This window comes from Panthera tigris, chromosome A1 (genome assembly GCF_018350195.1).
Source record: "Panthera tigris isolate Pti1 chromosome A1, P.tigris_Pti1_mat1.1, whole genome shotgun sequence".
Lineage (NCBI taxonomy): Eukaryota > Metazoa > Chordata > Mammalia > Carnivora > Felidae > Panthera > Panthera tigris.
In genome coordinates, this window is record NC_056660.1 from 8193861 (window position 1) to 8214627 (window position 20767).

Below are 20767 nucleotides of genomic sequence, written 5' to 3' on the forward strand. Positions count from 1 at the left end.
TCCGCAGAAGGTCTGTGCGAGGAGGACCACCAGAGAAGCTGACCTGGAAGGGAGGACCAGGGCAGGGTTCAGGGGACGTCCCCCGCCTTGCCATCCTGGCAGAACCAGCCTTCACAGAGCCGGCTGGAGGATTGTAGGACAAAGAAGGAAAAGATGTTTCCATTCCCTAGACGCAGGCTTCTGAGCTGGGGTCATACCCAGCTGGCGGGTGCTGCGGGGGGAATGGGGAAGGCTTAGGTGGAATGAGACTACAGTTTTGATTTCCATTGGACTGGACTTTGGAATACTGGGGAATCAGCCTGTTTGTTAACACTTGAAAGCGACAGAAAAAGCTATGAAATCTGCCCCAGATTCTTCCAGAGGAGAAGGGAGATCTGATAGAATGATTTCAAAAGGCCGCGTGGAAAAAAGGTGCTGCTTCATGATTTCCCCTCACCAAGTAGTGCAGCTTGTTAAAAAGTTGACTTGCATAAAACACTGCTTAACAGGGAAAACGACACCATTTCATTTTTATGCTGGGAAACGTTTATTCCTCTGCGCTTGAACCACAGGGAGTAGCTCCCCGATCTCCATTGCCTTTCTAAACCTTCTAGGTGCACTGCTGAGGGAGGCCAAGAGCATTTCAGGCAGGACTGGGACAATCTTTGAGGAGCCCGTGTACTTGTTCATAAGTCAGGATGTTATCCGTCAAGTTCTCCAGAACCCCTCGAACAGTGTCGGGCACAGACACAAACCTGAGTCTAGAAGGAAACGCCTGCCTTTTTCCTACAGCCATTTCCCGAGATCAACTTCGGGTTCCTCGTGCATCAGGAATGCCGCCGCCCTCCCAAGCTTTTCCCCTCCGCTGACCCCGAATTCCTCCTGCTGCCTAGACCGGGAAGCTGCCCCCTCGTCCGTCCTAAGAGAAATCCAGCAGATCCCGCTCCTCGAAGCCCCCCCCGCACCCCCGCCCCCCTCAGTCTTAGTCCTTCCTGCCCCGGGGGGCGGGGCCCGGGGGTCGCAGGGTCGCCCGCGGAGCGCGGCGGCGCGGAAGGGCCGCCTCCCCCCGGGCCCGCGCGGAGCTGCAGCGGGACGGCGCGCGCACCGAGGCCCCGCGGCCGGCAGAGGGCGCTGCGGCTCCCCGGCGGCGCGGCTGCGGTGTGCGGGGCGCCGGGCCGGGAGGAGGCGCCCGGGCCCCGGCGTGCGCGTCTCGGGGCGGCCGGGAGGGGGTGCGCGCCTCTGCCGCCCCGCGCCGCCCTCCCGCGCGGGCCCGCTCGCCTCCCCGGGGGCTGTCACCGCCGACCGCACCTCGCGAGCGAGGCGCGCGGGTGGCGCGGCGCGCTCCGAGCCTCGGGCTTCGCCGCCGCCCGCCCCGCCGCCCGTCTTTGTCCGGGCGACGCGGCCGGAGGAGCGGCGGCCGAGGCGGGGCGCGCCCGGGCGCGCTGTCGACGGGCCCCGGTGGCCTCGGAGCGGCCGGAGCCGGGAGGGGGGCGGCGGCGGCGGCCTGGGCGGTGCCGGCGCGAGGTGAGTGCGGGGGCGCGGAGCCGGCGCTGCCGGCGGGCGTGGGCGGCCGCCGAGGCGACGGTGGCGGAGAGCGCGCCGCAGGTGCGGGGGCGTCCCTGGCCGCGCCGCCTCCGCTGGCCTCTCCCGGCAAGTTTGTCGGGGTCCCCGCTTCGGGGATCTCCGTGGCCGGTCAGCGGAGTACACGCCCGTCGGTAAATAGAGAACTCGAGCTGGAGGAGGAGGAGGAGGAGGAAGACGCGGAGGAAGCGCGTCCGCACCCGGTCCGGGATGCGAGTCTCGTTGAGGGCAGTGGTGGCTTCTGGGACATCTTCCTTGGCCCTTTCCCACCCAGGTGAGCGAATCCTCTTCCGCGCAGCCCGACGGGGTCGCGCTGGGCTCCGGGAGCCTGGCTTCTTGGAACCCGCTCGCAGGCAGGTGCGCGGAGTTGGGGAGTGATTGCAACCGGCCCCGGGCAGCGCAGCATTTTATTTGGCTTTTCTGGTCATCACAGCGCTGCTTCTTTCCTGCTCGCGTCACCTGCTTGGGCCGCGGTCTTGCAGCTCGTGTGGCACCCTTGCCCGCACCCCCTGTTTCAGGAGGGAGGGTGGGTTAGGGGAGCCGAGTCCTTCCCCCCCACCCCCCGCTTCGGAGAAATTTGTTCTATGTCTTCGTCTTAATTTAGTATGAATGTGTTATTTCCTTTGAGCTTTATAATGGCAAAGCAGTGAAGTGGTGCTTTTTTTTTTTTTGTTTTGTTTTTTGTGTTTTTCTCATTCTGAGCCTCTGCACAGAAGGAATTTCAGGCACACAAGTGATGTTACTACCAATCTATTTTAAATACAAACATGGAAAGAAGAACTCCTGGCAGGGTACCAAAGGCGCCTGTACTCTCCGTTCTAGAAGTGCTTTAAAAAATATTTGCTCATTGGTGAAGTTATAGAAGTGATTGCCAGAGCATCTGAGGAGAACGGTTGAAGATAAGTCAGAACTAGGTTTTCAGACCAAAACTTTACTTGAAGGGAAGCCTGGTCATAACTTGAGGTACCCTTTGAGATAATATAGGGCTCCTTCTTTGAATTCATTAGGTAGAATTGCAAAACATTAAAAAATAAAATGGGTTTTGTAAAGACTGTTAAGACAGTTGGTGAAAATATTTTGACTCCTTATTGATAGAAATAAAAAGATCCCACAGATCTCCTTTATGGCTTTCAAACTATGGGATGATTTTATTTGTATAGCTGATGGAAACTTAGTAATTATGAGCTATCTGTTCTTAAAGATTCCCTCTTAAGAAAACCTCTGCTCATATATATGGTTATTTTTTTCAGGTAAGAAGAAGACAGAGGTAGAAAACATCAGAAATTCTGATGTCTGGGGACCCCCTCTTGTGCCTCACCCCAAGTATTCCTTTCTGTTTTCAATTTATAGATCATGGTTTTGGGTGGTGCTGAGGCATTTGTAATGGTCAAAGCTCTCTCGGTGATTCTGACGTGCAGCCCCGGGGGTGGGGGTGAGACCCATTGGGTAGCACTGTTTCTTTTAATTTGCCACTTCGTAGCTCAACGTGTGGCTACAGTGGCTTAAGGTAGGTCAAAAAAAAGTAAGTGGTTAAAAATTCGGAGAGAAAAAAAATGGCATTGGAAAGAAAAATTATAGCACGTGCACTTTTGTATCGTATCCAGAGATCTTCCTCGGTTATTTTTCTAAACCTGCAGAAATCGCTGTTGCTTTTCAGAGCCCCGTAATTCCGTGTGACAGGTGTAGAGGAGTCCAAAGTGGGACATTTCTTTGTGCAGAGGTAACAGTGAAGTTGAGTCGTAGTGTCAGGGTATTCCTTATGCGTACGTGAAAAGATAATCAAGTCTTATTAAAGGTCGTCTTCGTCTCATTAAAAACTTAATATAGAGAAGCAAATTAGGTGCAAGACGCTTTTTATTGTTTCTAAGGTTGGAAATAGGCCTGGCTGCCGAGTCAGTGTTTTTTGTCTGCCTTATGTAATTCCAGATATTACAGATACTCGGATCTTATGGATGGTTTATGAAGGCTTATGTAAGAACCACGACTATGCTTTTTGTACTCTGTTAAACTCCCTGTTTGGGCTATTACGTAATTGACACATTACTGGATTCTTAGAGCCCAAATAGGGGAAGGACGCGCAACCCCAGCCGGGCACATGTACTTTTTATAATGAACTGCTGGGGCCAAATTAGAGGGAACGGAAGGGACGGAGGTTTGTGAGAGAGAGATAAGAACAGCATCTAGAGGACTGAGGTAATAGAACGCTGTTATGCTTAGCGGTTTTCTAGAGATTTTAATGCCGCGGTATAAACCGCTCTAGTCTTTTATTTCTCCCAGCAGAGGCGGATTTACCGGGAAGCTAATGAACCTTAAGCTTCGGGGCCCCTCATTCGGCTTCTTCCAAGCCCCTGGGAAGGCCACTGGCCGTGCGTTCGCCTGGTCCTGCCTAATTTTATATTTGCGTTTTGAATTCTTTTTAGACGAGGTGGACGCTCCCGCCTCCCCCCTACCTCCCTCATGTAAATGTAACGCTCTACAAAGTCTCAGTCTGCTCTGGCTCTCAATGGTGTTTGAATGTTAAGCTAACTTATAAAAATGCTTTTTCTTATTTTAACATCCCCAGTCTTACGAAAAGACAAAACCCGAAATCGGGCCAGTGTTGCAGTTGACCTGCTCAAATAGTGCAGGGTGCTGTGACCTCGGGCCACATGCAGCTACTGAGATCAGGCGGGTACTCGGAGAACCGACTCTTTGCCTGGTGATTTTGCACGAACCAGAACCGGGGCTTTTCTGGCCCCGAGGGTGTGAGTTGGAGGTGGAGAAAAGCTGAGCCGGGGGTGGGGAAAGGAAGAAAGTGGGTTAAAGCCCTTCCACATCTCAGAGGCGGGCTGCCAAGGGAGAAGGAAGGAAAAAAAAATTAACTACTAAGAGATGCTTCATTACTAGAAAGTTAATAGGAACAGATAGCATCAGCTCCATTAGGAGATCTTTTTGTAAACTCCTTAGGATCTGTCTCTAATATGAATTTTAAACAGGGAACAAACTCAGGCCTGGAAAATATTCTGAGGGAAACCAATGCATGTCGGGAAGGACTCGCGTGGACTGTTGACTTGTCCCCATTAGCAGCCTGATTGGGCCCATGGCAGGAATGTTTGAAAGGGAGCTGCTGAGAAGAGAGGAGGATTTTCCCTTTTTTACTGACACGATTGCTACTTCCTATCTGAGTTTGGGCGCCTTCAGAGCTTAACATCTCGACCCCTTTCCCTCCAACCCTTGTGCCCCATCCATCCAGCACCCCCCCCCCCCCCCGCCCCTGCACAGACCCTCTCTTTGACCAAACTGTAGCAAGGCTCCTCTGAGGACCCTTCTTGACCTCAGCCTTGGCCTATAAGAACTGCAGCCTGGGACACACTTCCCCCTGTGCACCCACCCCAGCCCCAACCCTCCCACGCACACACTAAGACTCTTCTTGAAAAACTCTGACTTGGCTTCTAGAAGCCTAAGGCCTCCTCTCTGGGATGACCCAGCCCCACCCACCTGGAGTTCCGGTTTGGAAAAGCCCAAGGCTGCCAGAAAGGATTTACCTTTTGTCCTGGCCGACACCTGATCGTGGGGGCCCTGACTTCCCTTTCGTTAAGTATTTATTAGAAAAACTTACAATCGTAATCCTTTCCCTGCCCCTTCGAGATGTAGACGTATATCCTACAACCCAGGAGTGTCTTTCTCAAAGACCTGAAAGCCATTCCTTTGACATGTAATCCCGAGGGAGGGTAGAGCCTCTGTCTCCCAGTCTGTGTGGGAGCCTAACTCTGACAGGTGCCACTTAGCAGACACAGATGGCCTAATTGCCTTGACGGGCAGCAGCCACCCTGCCCGATTCCTTGACTCTGCTTGTTCCCCCTCCTTATTACCCCGTTCTTCTTTTCAAACACCCGGTCACCCGGATTGCAGGTGAGCTCAGTTCTCTCCTGAAGTCTCTTTCCGCTTTTGCAGTATATACCGAATACAAGCCGCCTGTAGTGCCCTTAGTGTCCGGCTTGGTTTTGCTTTAACAGCATCCGCCCGAAGCTCGAGACACGCGCTGTTCTCAGCATTAGGTCTTCTTACAGAGCAGTGAGCAAAACAGACCAAAACTGTGCCCCTGAGGAACTTACAGTGAGCGTAATAGGTACATTTAAATAGATGTTCGGTAGACCAGGTAGGGGCAGTGGTACAGAGACAAGTAAATCATAGTAGGAATGTAGGGCAAGGAATTGTTGTGTCAAGTAGGGGGGTCGGGGAAGGCCTCTCTGAGGGGAACATTGAGTGGAGCCCTAAACGAGATGGAAGAAAGCGCCATCGGGGAGGAGCCATAAGGGGGAGGAGCCATAAGGGGGAGGAGCATTTTGCTCCCTGGGGAACGGCTAGTACAGGGCCCTCAGACCAGAGCTCCACTGGCACATGGCAGGACCATCAGGGAGGCCAGATGGCGATGGCCAGCGCCTCCCCACGACGGCTGTAGCGGTTTCTTGGGCCTCCCCTTGGACTCTCTTCTGCAGCAACCTGAGGCTGTGTCAGGCGAGCGGGTGGTGGTGTTTCTCTTGGGACCCTGGGTGGCATGGTGGCTTGGGACCAGTTGCGACCGAGGGCCTTTCGGGGACGTGGAATCCAGTCTACACCATTACATGAACTGGGAGTTGGAGGGAGGTTGTGTGTCCTCATTGATGGTTCCCATCGGCTCGTTGCAGGAGGAAGTTGGCACTTGTGCCTCGGTTCCCTGCGGTCCCCCAGGAACAAATAGAACTGCGCTAAATCAGGATGTTGGCAGCGGAAGCCACACTGCTCTTTCTTGGGGAACGTGGAGGTGGAGAGTGAGCTGGAGGGAACCCAGTGACCTGAAGGCACCTGGAGTTAGCTAGGGTTGGAGGAGGGGAATCTGCTCTTTGGCTGCCGATGTGTAGCCGTGTGTAGACACACAGTCATTAAAGGTAAGTCAGCGGTGTATGTGATGAGGGCGAAGCCACTATCAATGACAGGTTGATACTGACTTTGGGAACTTTGACTCACCCGCAGCAGTGAAAAGCCAACAGGGTGTGTTAGCTTCTATAAAGACTATAGTAAGGGAAATACATTTGTCCAGAAACAGGCTGATACTGATACCGTGATTTTAAATGCTTTCCAAAAGCACGGTGGAAAAAGCATCGAGTATAGAGCCGTGGATTACAAGAAATGATAATGAAACAGCAGAAGCAAATAATGAGCACTTAATAGGGAAGTTAAATTTCCACACTTCACCAGACTGTTGCTGCAAAGTACTGATCTAAAAAGCTAACGTGAACACTATCTCTGCTCGATGCAGTATAGGAGAAGTAATCTCAAATCATCCAGAATTATCTCCATACTAAGCTGTTTGAAATGACCCACTCAACATAGCTTCTCAAGACAGTCTTTCGCTCCCTACAAATAATTGTCTTCTCAGGTTGGAAATGTTGCCACAGACTAAGCCAAACACATTTTTTTGCCCCTAATTCTTCGATTTCCATTAGTTCATTTTCCGGGAATGCCAACCCGAGAACTAAAATCATGTACAAGAATGATTTTGGGGGGCACCTGGGTGGCTCGGTCAGTGAGTTGTCCAGCTCTTGATTTCTGCTCAGGTCACGATCTCACGGGTTTGTGGGATTGAGCCCCACACTGGGCCCCCGGCTGGGTTTGGAGCCTCTGTCCCTCTGCTCCTTCTCCATTTGCATACGTTCACTCGCTCTTTGTCTCTCTCTCTCTCTCTCTCTCAAAAAAATTTTGGTTGGAATTGATATTTGTAAGGCTGATGCATTTTCTGTTAGTGTTGCCTGATATCTTAGGAAATTTGTATGGCAGATATGCGACACGTTATATTTAAATTGTACAGACTCTAACCAGTGTTTCTGTGCAACGGTCTGTATTGTTTTAGTTTAACTGGCGGCTCCTGATCAGCTTTGTACTGAGCGAGCTAATACACCTCTCCTAGAAGACTTGGAAGTTAGCGTATTAGAACTTCGTTATCCTCTGCTCCTCGGCTTCCCACTAAAAATTTTCTGCTAGATTTTTGGATTATCATTTTGACAACAACCCAAGATATTGTAACGGAATATAAAAGTGAATTAGAGCTAATATCTCAGTTTGGAGAACTTTTTTTTTTTTTTTTTTTTTTTTTTTTTAAAGCAGAGATGTGGTCTGAAAATTGCATTTGTCTAAGGTTGGGACCAGAGAGAGGCTGGTCAGACACTCGTCTCAGGTGCAGAATTTAAAGAGGTATCAAAAACCAAACAACAAAAATAAATGATCTCTCAATGTAATTTAAAAATGAAAATCAGGGGCGCCGGGGTGGCCCAGTCGGTTGGGCGACTGACTTCGGCTCAGGTCATGATCTCACAGTTCATGAGTTCGGGCCCCACATCGGGCTCTGTGCTGACAGCTCGGAGCCTGGAGCCTGCTTCGGATTCTGTGTCTCCCCCTCTCTCTGCCCCTCCCCTGCTCACGCTCTGTGTCTCTCTGTCTCTCAATAATAAATAAACGTTAAAAAAGAATAAAAGAAGATTAGTGCAAAAAGTTCATGATGAGCAAAATACCAAATTAAAAAAAAAATCAGTATTGATTTTTTCCTCTGGTGTCAGCCTCCAGGATGAAGCGGCACAGCACTGTCACTGATTGTGTCTTAGCTTAAAATTTTGATATTTTATTCATCATGCATTTTTATTAAAAAAAAAAAAAACCCTTATCTTGGAACCACATCTGGAATGTTAGAGTAAGGACTTTCAGTAAATATTCCCCTGCAAAACAGCCCAGAGAACAAAATTTCATGGAGGCAAATATTGGCATAATAAACTATTTTAGAACTCTGGGGTTAAATCAGAGAGTTGCAACAATTCAAGGAGCATTTATTCAAGAGAAAAGACTGAATTTCAGAACAGTGAACTCCTAGTACAGTAGCCTTGAAAACTAAATGCTATTGGAGGGGTAAGAACAAGTTCTGAGCTCTTCAAAAGTCCCCACTCTCGGCAAATTGTCACTATATGACCTGTCTGGCAAATGTTGAAAAGCTCTATCCTCAGAGCTTGTTTTTTTTTTTTTTTTTTTTTTTTTTTTAAAGTTTATTGTGAGAGAGAAAGGGAGGGAGCGAGCACGTTAGCAGGGGAGGGGCAGAGAGAGAGAGAGAGCAAGAAAATCCCAAGCATTCTCTGTGCTGTCAGCCCAGAGCCTGATGCAGGGCTCGATCCCACGAACTGTGAGATCATGACCTGAGCCAAAATCAAGAGTCAGATACTTCACCGACTGAGCCCCCCAGGCACCTCAGAGCTTGTTTACATTTCGCCTGTTTCAGAACTCATTTTGTGTGAACAGCCTTAGGGCATTTTTTAAAGACACTCAGCAGCACTTAACATTGCAGGTGCCTGAGGTGGCTACACCTGTTGAGGTTGACAAGAAAGAGGTTGACCAAAAAAACCTTAAAAAGAATAATTGGGATAGGAGGTATCTGTGGGATCTGAAACGCTTTGACATATGTTTTAGAATCTACCAGGCCCCTGCGCATGTGAAAATTTATACATTTGCCGAGGACTTGTGAAGGCCCTAATCTGTTACCCTGGGTGACACTGAGGCTCTCTATACAAGCGGGAAGAAAAGGCTAAGGGAGAGTTGTAAACTGCCTATCAGAGCATAGAAAGAATGTGACTACATACACACAATTCCTCAATGAAGGCTGAGAGACATATTAGTTCAACGCATTTAAAGAAATTTTTGGTTTAGAAACAATGCTTATTTATTTTGAGAGAGAGAGAGGGAGGGAGGGAGTGGGGGAGGGGCAGAGAGGGAGGAGGAGAGAGAGAATTCCAAGTGGGCCCCACGCTGTCTGCACAGAGCCTGATGTGGGGCTCTGACTCACGAATGATGTGTGATCATGATCTGAGCTGAAATTAAGAGTCAGAGGTTTGACTGAGCCACCCAGGTGCCCCAGGGAATTTCTGTTTTGTCATTAGTTGGCCATTAAAGGCAACTAAACAAAGACTTAAGCAGCTACATATGATAAAACAGACTTTATAGAATTAGTCCTGGAAATGGATACACAGCATTAGTGTCAACAAAAACAACAGGCAACAACAACAATAAACCTTTGATGGAGAGTGAAATCTGAGTTTATTGAAAATCCAGTTTTCAACACACACAAAGAAAGAAGGGACAGGGAAAATCCAGAAGTGTCCCTGAGAGTCCAGATATTGGACTTAGTAGACAAACATTTAATTTTTTTTATTTTTTATTTTTTATTTTTTCAATATATGAAGTTTATTGTCAAATTGGTTCCCATACAATGCCCAGTGCTCATCCCAACAGGTGCCCTCCTTAATACCCATCACCCACCCTCCCCTCCCTCCCACCCCCCATCAACCTTCAGTTTGTTCTCAGTTTTTAGCAGTCTCCTATGCTTTGGCTCTCTCCCACTCTAACCTCTTTTTTATTTTTCTTTCCCCTCCCCCATGGGTTTCTGTTAAGTTTCTCAGGATCCACATAAGAGTGAAAACATATGGCATCTGTCTTTTTCTGTATGGCTTATTTCACTTAGCGTCACACTCTCCAGTTCCATCCACGTTGCTACAAAGGGCCATATTTCATTCTTTCTCATTGCCACGTAGTACTCCGTTGTGTATAGAAACCACAATTTCTTTATCCATTCATCAGTTGATGGACATTTAGGCTCTTTCCACAATTTGGCTATTGTTGAGAGTGCCGCTATAAACATTGGGGTACAAGTGCCCCTATGCATCAGTACTCCTGTATCCCTTGGGTAAATTCCTAGCAGTGCTATCGCTGGGTCATAGGGTAGGTCTATTTTTAATTTTTTGTGGAACCTCCACACTGTTTTCCAGAGTGGCTGCACCAATTTGCATTCCCACCAACAGTGCAAGAGGGTTCCCGTTTCCTCTCCAGCATCTGTAGTCTCCTGATTTGTTTATTTTGGCCACTCTGACTGGCGTGAGGTGATATCTGAGTGTGGTTTTGATTTAGACAAACATTTTAAATCAGTGATTATAAATGGGTTCAAAGAGTGAAAGGAATTCACATTTAAAGCATTAAAGTATGAAAATTATGTCTTACCTAATAGAGAATATCAGTGAAGAGAGAGAGATAATAAAGGACAAAATAGAAATTCTGGAGTTGTAAAGCACAATGACTGAAATGAAAAAAATGACGAGATGGGGTCAACAACAGATTTAAATTTTCAGAACTAAGAATTAGTGGACTTGGAAGTCAATTGAAATTACACAGGCTTCCCCCCCCCCCCATAATGGAAGTCCCAGAAGCAGGAGAGAGAAAGAGACAGAAAGAATACTTGAAGAAACAATAGCCGGGGCGCCTGGGTGGCTCAGTCGGTTAAGCGGCCTACTTCGGCTCAGGTCACGATCTCACGGTCCGTGAGTTCGAGCCCTGCGTCGGGCTCTGTGCTGACAGCTCAGAGCCTGGAGCCTGTTTCAGATTCTGTGTCTTCCTCTCTCTGACCCTCCCCCGTTCATGCTCTGTCTCTGTCTCAAAAATAAATAAAAGTTAAAAAAAAAAAAAAAGAAACAATAGCCTAAAACTTGACAAATTTCATTTAAAATATCAACCTGAATACTCAGGAATGTTAGTACATTCCAAGTAGGATAAACACAGAGATGTACACTTATACAGTCAAGCTATCAAAAGCCAAAAAAAAAAAAAAAAAATAGCAAGAGAGAAGTGAATCATGGTGTTAAAGGGATCCTCAATAAGATTAACAGCTAGCTTTTCGTCTGAAATCGTGGATGCCAGAAGTAGTAAGATGACACATTTAAAGTGCTGAAAGAAAGAACAATCAAGAATTCTATATGCAGCAAAACTGTCTTTCAAAATAAAAAAAAATTAAGACATCTCAGAGAAACCAGTTTGTCACTAGCAGACGTATCCTACAAAAAAAGGGAATCTTTCTAGTTGTAACAAAAAGAAACTAGACAGTAATTCAAATCCATAGGAGAAAAAAAAGAGTATCAGTAAAGGCAACTCCATAGGTAAATGTAAAAGATGGTGTAACCAACTAAGAAAATAACTAAAAAATATATAATAAAAGAAACAAGGTTATTAAAATGGGATACTAAAATAAAAAATAAGGCAGTAATGGAGGAATAGAGGAACAAAAAGGCCTAAGATATATAGAAAACAATAAAATGGTAGATTTAAATTTTACCAGTAATTATGTTAAATGTAAATGGACTAAACACTCCCATGAAAAAGCAGAGATGGGCAGAATGAATTAAATAAGCATGACCTAACTATATTCTCTCTACAACAGACCCACGTTATATTTAAACACAAATAGTTCAAAAGTAAAAGAATATAACAAGATGTACTGTGTGGGGTGCCTGGGTGGCTTGGTCAGTTAAGCGTCCAACTTCGGCTCAGGTCATGATCTTGAGATTCATGACTTTGAGCCGCGTGTCGGTCTCCATGCTGACAGTGTGGAGCCTGCTTGGGATTCCCTCTCTGCCCTTCTGTTACTTGCATGCACACACTCTCTCTCAAGAAACAAATAAACTGAAAAGACACACCATGCAAAAAGTAACCAAAAGAGAGCTGGAGTGGCTGTCCTAATACTGGAGAAATTGACTTTAAGAAAAATACTATTACAAGGGTAAAGAGAGTCATTATATATTGATAGGTCAATTTATCAGGAAGACATTATAATTACAAACATGTGCAAATAACATCAGATCCCAAAATACATGAAGCAAAAACGAACAGAATTGAAGGGAGAAATACAAAGTTCAGCAATAACCACTGGAGATTTTAATATCCCACTTTGAATAATGGATTGAAACTGGGCAGAAGTTCAATAAGGAAGTAGATTTGAACATTATAAATAAACTAGAACAGACATCCAAAGAACACTGCATTCAACCATAGCAGAATACACATTGTTGTTAATCGCATACAGAAATTCTTCAGAATAGACTATATTAGGCCATAGAACATATATTAGGCCATACAACAAGTTTTGATGAATTTAAAATTATTGAAATCATACAAAGTGCTTTCTGATCACAGTGGAATGGTGTAAGAAACCAATAGTAGAAGGAAATTCAGAAACTCACATAAATGTGGAAATTAACACACTCCTAAATAGCTCCTGGGTCAAGGAAGAAATAATAAGGGAAATTAGAACATATTTTGAGGTGAATGAAAACAGAAACATAACATACTAAAACCTAAGGGATGCCACTGAATCAGTGCTTAGAGGGAAATTTATAGCTGTTAATGCCTATACTTCTAAAAGAAGAGAGTCAACAAAATGAAAAGACAACATTTGGAATGGGAAAAAAATCTTTACAAACCGTATATCTGAGAAGGGGTTAATATGTAAAATATGTAAAGAACTCATGCAACTCAACATAAAAATCAAATAATCCGATTTTAAAAATAGGTGAAGGACCTGAATAAACATTTTTCCAAAGAAGATATATGCATGGCCAACAGACACATGAAAAGATGCCTCGCATCACAGTTCATTGGCAAATCAAAACCATGGTGAAATATCACTGAATCCTTTTGGAATGGCTGACATTAAAAAAAAAAATAAAAGGATGAATGCAAGAATGTGGAGAGAAGGGAACACATGTGCAGTGTTGGTGGGAAGGTAAATTGGTGCAGCTACTATGGAAAACAGTATTGAGGTTTCCCCCCAAGTTAAAAATAGATAAACCATAGGATCTAGCGGTTCCAATTCTGGGAATATATACATAGGAAACAATTCCAAAGAAAATGAAAACACTATATTGGAGAGATACCTGCACTCCAATGTTGATAGCAGCATTGCATACAATATCTAAGACATGGAAACTATCTAAGTGCCTATTAGAATAAATAAAGAAATTGTGATACACAGGAATATTATTAAGGCATCAAATGACATTCTGCCATTTGCAGCAACATGGATGGACCTTGAGGGCATTATGTTGTGTGAAATAAGTCAGATGGAGAAAGACGAATACTGTATAATTTCACTTATCTGTGGAACATAAAAACAATCCAAATTCATAGAAAAAGAGATTCGATTTGTGGTTATTGGAGGTGGGGTGGTGGTGAGGGGTGGGGGAATTAGATGAAGGTGGTCAAAATATACAGAATGTACAGACTTCCGGTTATAAGTAAGTATTGTGGACATAATGTACAATATGATGAGTGTAGTTAACGATGCAGTATGGTATATATGAAAGTCGTTAAGAGAGTGAATCCTAAGAGGTTTTATCAGAAGGAAAGAAAACTTTTTTTTTAATCTGTGTGAGATGATGGATGTTAACTCATTGTGATAATCAGTTCACAGTATAGGTAAGTCAAGTCATTATGTTGTGCATTTTAAACACACAGTACTATGTCAGTTGTATCACAATAAAATGGGCGGAAATGAAAGAGGAGAGATCACAAATCAGTAACATAACCTTTTGCCTTAAGGAGGTAGAAAAAGAGCAAATGAAACCCAAAACAAGTAGAAGGTAGGAAATAATAAAGACTAGAGCAGAAGTAAATAAAATAGAGAATAGAGAACAGTAGAGAAAATCAGTGAAACCAAAAATTAGTCCGCTGAAAAAAAAATCAACAAAATCGACAAACCATTAGCTGGCTGACCAACAGAAAAATAGAAAAAGCTCAATTCCTGCAATCAGGACTAAAAGAAGGAACATCACTACCCGCCTTGGAGAAATAAAAAGGATCATATTATGAATAATTTTATGTCAACGAGTTACGATAACCTAGGTGAAGTGGAAAATCCCTAGGAAGACACATGACTACCAAACTACCCAAAAAGAAACAGAGACTTTGACGTGACCTATTGTAAGTGGAGAGATTTAGTAATGAAAGAAATGCTCACAAGGCAAAGCCCAGGCGTGTGTGGCTCCCCTGCTAAAGTCTACTAAATATTTGAAGAAGACTTGATGGTATAGCACAATCTCCTCCAGAAAATGGGAAAGGAAGGACCATTTCCCAACTCATTGTTTAAGGCCAGTATTACTTTGATACCAAAACCAGACAAAGAGATCACAAGAAAAGTACAGCTGACTCTGGAACAGTGCAGGAGTGAGGGGCATTAATCCCCCATGCAGTTGAAAATCCACATATTACTTGACTCCCCAAAAAGTTAACAAATAGCCTACCATTGACTAGAAGCCTTACTGATAAGAACTACCGCATATTTTGTATATTTATTATTTATATGTGTTATGTACAATAAAATAAGCTAGAGAACAGAAAATTTTATGAAGAAAATCGTAAGGAAAATACATTTACAGTACTGTACTCTATTGAAAAAAAATTGTATATGAGTGGACCCACACAGGGCAAACCCATGTTGTTCAAGGGTCAACTGTATACGCTGATATTTCTTATGAATATAGATGCACAAATCTGTAACAAAATACTAGCAAACTGAGGCCAGCAACATATAGAAAGGTTTACATGCCCTGACCAAGTGGGCTTTATCTGAGGAATCCAAGATTGGCTTAACGTATGAAAACCACTGCAATGTACCTTATTAATAGAATAAGTACAAAAACTTCGTAATCATCTTGATAGACATAGCAGAAGCACCTAACAAATGCCAAAAGCACTTCATGATAAAAGCATTCACAAAACTGGGAGGAGAAGGAAACTTCCTTGAGCTGATGAAAGGCATTTACCAAAACCCCATAACTAACAATACTTAATGGTGAGAGACTGAATGCATCCCCCTAAGATAAGGAACAAGATGAGGATTCCTTCTTTTTTCTTTTTTCTTTTTAATTTTAGGGAGAGAGGAGAATGCTATTAGGGGAGTGGCCCATGGAGGGGGAGAGAGAGAGAGAGAGAGGGAGAAGGGGAGAGAGAGAGAGAGAGAGAGAGAGAGAGAGAGAGAGAGAGAAAATCCTAAGCAGGCTCCATGCTCAGTGCAGAGCCCAACACAGGACTTGATCCTATCACCCTGGCATCACTATCTGAGCTGAAATCAAGAGTTGGAGGTTCAACCGATTGAGCCACCCAGGCACCTCCCATTTTTTTGCATTTATTCAATATTTTATCAGAGGTTCTAGCCAAGGGAATTAGGTAAGGAAAAGAAATAAAAGTCATTCAGATTAGAAAGGAAGAGGTAAAACTATTTTGGTTTGCAGATGACATGATTTTTAAAAAATATTTTATGTTTATCTTTCATCTAAATTTAGTTATTGAACATGCAGTGCAATAATGGTTTCAAGAGTAGAATTCAGTGATTCATCACATTCAACACCAGGGCTCATCAGAATAAATGCCCTCCTTAATACCCATCACCCATCTAGCCCATCTTCCACCCACCTCCCTCCATAAACCCTCAGTTTGTTCTCTGTCATTGAGTAGATGACATGATCTTATACATAGAAAATCCTAAGGACTACACACACACACACACACACACACACACTTAGAGCTAATAAGTTCAGCAAGGTTGCAGCATATAAGATCAATAAACAAAAATCAGTTTTATATGTTTGCAGTGAGCAATTTGAAAATGAAATAAAATTCCCTTTACAGTAGCATCAAAAAATAAAATACTTAGGGATAAATTTAACAAAAGGCATTCAAAACTTGTACACCCAAAACTACAAAACATCACTGAAAGAAGTAAAAGATAAATAAGTGGAAAGACATCCTCTCTTCATGGATTGGAAGACAATATTGTCAAGATGGCGGTGCTCCCCATCCATAGCTTCAGTGCAACTCATGTCAAAATCCCAGTTGCCTTTTGAGCAGAAATTGACAAGCTGATCCTGAAATTTATATGGAAATATAAGAGACTCAGAAGAACCAGAACAATCTTGAAAAAGCAAAACAAAGTTCAAGGACTTGCATTTCCTGTTTTTAAAAGTTACTACAAAGTTACAGTGATAAAGATAATGTGGTATTGACGTTAATACCATCTTATAGATCAGTGGTATAAAATTGAGAGTCCCAGAATAAGCCTTTACAGTGATCATTGATTTTCAACAAGGGTGTCAGGACGATTTAGTGGAAAAAGAATAGTCGTTTTAACAAATGGTGCTGGAATAACTATATATCCACATTCAAAAGAATGGAGTTGGACTCTATTTTACACTACATACAAGAATTAACCCGAAATAGATCATTGACCTAAATGCCAGAGCTAAAACAGACCAACAAAAACTCATGGAAGAAAAGAGGAGTAAATCTTCATGATCTTGGATTAGGCAATGAATGGTTTCTTGGATACAACATCAAAAGCACAAGTGACAAAAGAAGAAATATATAAGTTGGGCTTCATAAAAATTAAAAACTTTTGTGCTTTAGAGAGTATCATTAAGGAAGAAAAAATACAGCCCATAGAATGGGACAAAAATTTTGCAAAACATATACCCAATAAGGAACTTGTATATGAAATATATAAAGAATGTTTACAACTTGATAACATAAAGACAAATAACTAAAAAGTTGAGCAAAGGACTTGAGTTGACATTTCTCCAAAGAAGTCATACTAATGGCTAATAAGCATATGAAAAGGTGGTCAGCATTATGGGTTTAGGAAGATAGAAAAAGAAAGCACGATGAGATATCACTATGCACTCACTAACATGGCTAACAAAAAATACAAGTAACAACAAGTGCTGGTAAAGATATGAAAACTTTGGGGGCGCCTGGGTGGCTCAGTCGGTTAAGCGTCCGACTTCAGCTCAGGTCACGATCTCACGGTCCGTGAGTTCGAGCCCCGCGTCTGGCTCTGGGCTGATGGCTCAGAGCCTGGAGCCTGCTTCCGGTTCTGTGTCTCCCTCTCTCTCTGCCCCTCCCCCGTTCATGCTCTGTCTCTCTCTGTCTCAAAAATAAATACACGTTAAAAAAAAATTAAAAAAAAAAAAGGATATGAAAACTTTGGAATCCTGATACGCTGCTCGTAGGACAGTGAAATGGTGCAGCCGCTTTGGAAAACAGTTGCTAGTTACTCAAATTATAGACATAGAGCTACAATATGACCCAGCAATTCCATCCTAAGCATATACTCAAGAGAATTAAAAATTTATAGCCACATAGAAATGTGTATATCAATGTGTACCTAATATCCCCAACTGGATACAATTCCAGTACCCGTTAACTGATGAATTGATAAATAGGACATATTCATATGATAGAATATTATTCATCCATAAAAAGGAATGAAATACTGATAGACGGTACAACATGGGTGAATTTTGAAAACGTTTAACTGGCAGAAGACAGACACAAAAGGCCACATATTTTGTGATTCCATTTGTATCAAATATCCATAATGGGCAAATTTACACAGAAAATAGATGGTTGTGAGGGGTGGGCATAAGGAAGGTGGTATATCTGCTGATGGGGTCGGGGTTTCTTGGGGGGGTAATGAAAATGTCCTAGAATTTGATAGTGGCAATAGTTAAACAACTTATGAATGTATTAACACTACTGAATTGTGGCCTTTAAAACGGTGAATTTTGTGGTACGTGAATTACATGACCACAAAGCCGTTACGTAAACGATGATTCATCTTGATTACTGAGTTTTTCAGTTTCCCTTAAATTATGTGCCCGAGGCAAATGTTTTGCCTCTGCCTAGTCCTGGCCCCACTTTTCTCTACTGGCCTTTGCCTCGGAATACATGAGATAGCCATATTGGAAGATTAAAGACCTTAGGAGTTGCACGTGGAGAACCAACAGTTGATGGTGGAGGCGAACTCCAATGAGTTGACAGAATTCTGAAAGCAACATTCTGTGAGTCTTTTAATGTAGGAGAAACCTCTTTATGTCCAGCAGGGCCAGGCTATGTGACACTGCAGTGTGGTCTTGGATGTCTGTGCTCTGTAATCACTGGGAAAAGTTAGCATCCTCTTAACAGATTTATTAGTAAGGAAGAGAGAGGCTGTACTTCCTAGAGTAGCACTGTTCAATGGAAATGTAATGTGAGCTACATATGTATTTTACATTTTCCAGTAGCCACATTAAAAAGATAAAAAGAAACACATGAAATTAATTTTAACACATTTAGCCAGATACATTCAAAATATTATTTTAACATGTTGAATATCTTACATTCTTTTTGTCATACCGAATCTTTAAGGTCAAGTGTGTGTTTTAAACTTACAGCACGTTCCAGTTCAGACTAGCCATATTTCAAGTGTCCAGTAGAAACACGTGGCTAAGTGGCTACTGTGTTAATAGTTATGGAGTTGTTTTTATAAAATCAGATTCAAGAGACACAGTGTGGTGTACTGGCTTTGAGTTGCATCCAGGTTCAAATTCTGGTTTTGGCTCTAACACTGTATTTATTCCTAAAACATTTATTGATATCTGTTCTCGTAAAGTTATATAGCCCATATCCATGAGCTACATATAATAGTGGGGAGAAGTAAAGTCTTACTTTATTGTTATGACTGCTACATTGAAGGAAGTAGTCAGTTCTACTTGGGTAGGGGCCGGTGGTGGTCAGGAAGGGCTTCATAAAGAGGTGAAGGTTGAGCTTCATCTTGGAACATGAGGTAGATGAAGGGCAAAGGCAGAGTCGGGGAGGCTTAAAATAGCACTGCCCAGGAAATTGCTTACTTCTAAGCAATTGGTTCAGCTAGAGTGTGGCTGTGAATGGGTGGCTGAAGGAGTGGTGTGGTTGGGGTAGAGTTAGGGACCATGTTTTTGGAGGGTGCCTGAAAAGGAGTTTAGAATACATTCCATATTAGGCAGTGGGCACCACCAAAGAGCTTGAAAAAGGAAGTCACAGGTGACATTTGTTCTTTATCACTTGACCTTTCAGACCTGCCCCTCAGTCACCTCTTTGCAAAACTGGGATACTGAAATTTAGAGAGTTGCCATGAAGATTAAATGTAACATGTCTTCTGATGGTCCAGCCCAGACTCTTGAATTGAGAGACTGCCTCTCTGGTAGTTTCCATCTGTTGCCCCAGCACATGAAGTGGCTGTGCTCCAGTGTACCCAGGGAAAGCTTTCCAAAAAAACAAATTCTTGAAATTCAAGAGTAAGTCTCCGGGTGCTGTCCAGGAATTTCTGTGTGTAACAAATTCCCTCAGTGATTATTGTGTGACCACCTGTTCCTGTTTTGCACACTAGTGTGCAGAGTTTACTTTCCCAGCCAGTTTGTTGTGATTGTTTTTGTGCTTTGAATAGGGTATATCTTAGTTAATGGTTATTTCATGTGTTCCTCCATAGTTTTGGATGTGGTTTTGGTCAAACGTTCTCATTGCCATGTAGTATTCCATTGTGTGCCAAACTGCAATAAATACTTGGTTGTATCAGTTATGAGTTGAACACAGTTGGTTTTTCCAAGAATACTGTTCTGACTGAAACCAAATTTAGAAGCATCTGTCTGATAATAGATATGTACACCCGCTCCTCAACTTTATGTCCTATTGTTTAAAAATACCGTCTGTACCTCAAAAGTCAAGATCAAATCGATGTACTTTCTTAATTTGAAAACTGTGCTCCAGGGTTTTGTGTTCTTTGCTCACTCTAAAAACGAATCATTTTGTGTGGGGAGGGTATGGTTGTTTGCAACTTTTGTGTTCATTTTGTCCTTTTATACGAATTCAAAAAATATTTCTCTGTTATTTTTACCTACCATTCTAACTAAGTTTAGCATTCACTCTCTTTTTAAAAGTTTTTATTCAAGTATAATTAGCATACAGTGTTATATCAGTTTCAGGTGTACAATATAATGATTCAACAATTCTATACATTTCTCAGTGCTCATCAAGATGAATGTACTCTTTTTAAAAATTTTTTTGGAGAGAGAGAGAAAGGGAGAGCATACAAGAGAGCATGAGCAGGGAGAGGGGGAGAGAGAATTTTAAGTAGGCTCCACACCAGGTGTGGAACGCAATATGGGGCTCGAGCTCATGACCATGATGAGATCATGGCCTGAGCTGAAATCAAGAGTTGGGCGCTTAACTGACTGAGCCACCCAGGTGCCCCAAAATGAATGTCCTCTTAATCCCTTTCAGATGTTTCACCCATCCCACCGTCCCCTCAATAACCTCCCCTCTGGCAACCACCAGTAAGTTCTCTGTATTTAAGAGTCTTTTTCTGTCTCTTTTTGCTTTCATTCTTTTTGTTTGTTTCTTAAATTCCACATATGAGTGAAATCACGTGGTATTTCTTTCTCTGATTGACTCGTTTCACTTAGCATTATACCCTGGAGTTCCTTCCATGTTGTTGCAAATGGCAAGATTTTATTCCTTTTTTATGGCTGAGTAATATTCCTGT

General features: G+C 43.3%; 1 protein-coding gene across 8 annotated transcripts in view; it reads left to right on the plus strand.

Annotated features, from left to right (window-relative positions):
* Positions 1–1460: 1460 nt before the first annotated feature.
* MTUS2 (microtubule associated scaffold protein 2) overlaps positions 1461–20767 on the plus strand; it is a 566317-nt gene continuing 547010 nt past the window's right edge. For 7 of the 8 annotated variants that reach the window (XM_042990774.1, XM_042990765.1, XM_042990867.1 and 4 more), the window contains exon 1: positions 1529–1834. The gene's annotated coding sequence lies outside the window, so the exon portion shown is untranslated. Of the gene's footprint in view, positions 1504–1528; positions 1835–20767 lie in introns of those variants that run through there. The other variant, XM_042990845.1, reaches the window with a different exon arrangement.